Genomic DNA, 2,233 nt, shown 5'->3' on the forward strand with positions numbered 1-2,233 from the left:
CCCTGTAATTTTGTATACCAGACTTCCCACCTTTCTTGTGAAGAGGAATGATATAAGATTTTTTCCAAAGAGATGGAAAGACAGAAGTTTCAATGGATAGATTAAAAAGCTTTAGCAATGGATAAAAAAGGGAAGAACTACACTCCTTGAGTAGACAACTAGGAATATTGCCCGGCCCAGGAGAGTAAGAAGATTTTTAAGAGTTTATAGCTAATAGGAGAGAGGAGTGTGAAATAATGGGGTGAGGTATAGAACTAGCGGAAGAAATAGTATAAGGGTAAGAATTAGTATTAGGACAGACTGAAGAGTAAGTTGATTGGAAAAAATTAGCAAAGAGGTTAGCAGAATCAGTGTCATTGCTAGCTTTATCCATCCCAAGAAAAAAAGAAGATGGCAAGCTTGAAGATTTACTCTTCAAGTTTACAAAATTATAAAACTGTCTCGGATTTCGGGCGAATTACCTTATACAACGAGTTAGATAATTCTCATAGCATTGAGAATTATGAAGAAAGAAGTTCGACTTGGCTATGGAATATTTAGCAAAGTCTGTACACGAACCAGACTTTTTAAACTTTTTAAAATGTTTGGATTTTACATTTTTTAGATGTGATAATCTGGGAGTAAACCAGGGCGGTTTTGAAAAAGTAGTCGAAGGAATTGACTTAGGAATACACAAATATAAGAGGGAGTTTAGGGTGATATAAAAAAAATTAATGGCTGTATTTATATCAACTGAGTCATATAAGAAAGACCAATCGGTTGCATAAATAAGCTGATTCAGCAAAGAATAATTTCCTTTGCGAAAGCAATAGCGGGGCTTATTGGCTGATGAGCACGAAATGAACGGATTACAATTTAGCATTGTAATCTCTAAAGTTGATAGACATCCTCAGGAAGAGATAAAGGAGGGGACCTAGACACATTAGAAATAAGGTAGTCGATAACAAATACAAGGTCAAGTGTTCTATTCATATGATTAGAAATTGAATTGATTTGAAACAACGAAAGATCAAGCATGCAGTCTATAAAATCGTGCTGTGCTGAGGGCACTAGATGATTTTCAGCAGTGAATAATGACCAAGAGATGTTCGGCAAATTAAAATCACCCAACACCATTAATAGGTCATTATCACGCACGTGTGAAGAAACTTCCTTAATACAAGTAATATGATTCATATAAACTTGAATATCAGAAGAAGGTGGGACATAAGAGCATGTTACATAGATATTCCGTGTAGGAAAAGACACCTTAACTGAGACAATCTCAGCGTCAGTAGGCGTACTAAAACAGAATAGTTCAGACTGGAGAGAGGCTTTAACGGCAATTAACACCCCACCACCTTGAATCGGCCGATAATTTCTTAACAAAATAAAGTTATTCGGTAAAATCTCAAAATCAGATATGGTTGAGTTTAACCATGTATCTGAAAATGCTATTATATCCGAATCGAAGGAAGTACTGGCCATGAAAAGATTTTTAAGCTATGAAATGAGACCTCTGACATTCTGATAATGAGTAAAGATGTGGTCAGAAGATGAATCCAGTTTTTTGGGACAGAAATTGTACACTGTATTGAAGGGACTGGAAGGGTGACAGGCTGGTTACGCTTTTTAGACTTGAACTCGTGAACAATCATGTGTGGTGGCCAAAATTTGGGATCACAAATGATTGGGAACATATCACAAGAAACATTTTTTTTGAATGATGATATTTCACGAGGGGTGGAGAAATTAAATTTGGTTATTGACACGCTAGCAGAAGATTTGCTTGCAATATAGGCTGCTCAGAAGTGGTGTCCGACGAAAGTCGAGACACAAAAACTTGCCTACAAGGGGCAACTACCGATAAAGTAGGCGCTGATGGGGCTGTAGGTAATACAGGAGTTGGAGGAGCTAACGAGGCACAATGATTGTTTTTAACAATCTGGGCAAGATTGCGCGCAGGTCTACCTTTGCGGCCAGGAGCTGACGGGGCTGAGGCAGTTTGATTAATTGGGACGGGATCAGGTACGAGAACGATAGGTCGAAAATTATGTTGTTGTATGAAAAACATGTTGCTTTTCAAGATATCTTGACCAAACTTGAGATTTGTTAGTTTTGCTATACTCCTCATATATGGGCAAAATCTTATTAAGAGCGGACGCCTACATCATAAAACTGCCATAGGAACGATCGGTCGAAAATTAAGTTGTATGAAAAAACATTTTGTTTTTCAGGATATCTTGTCCTAACT

The sequence above is a fragment of the Drosophila virilis genome, unplaced genomic scaffold, assembly GCF_030788295.1.
Source record: "Drosophila virilis strain 15010-1051.87 unplaced genomic scaffold, Dvir_AGI_RSII-ME tig00001701, whole genome shotgun sequence".
Classification (NCBI taxonomy): domain Eukaryota; kingdom Metazoa; phylum Arthropoda; class Insecta; order Diptera; family Drosophilidae; genus Drosophila; species Drosophila virilis.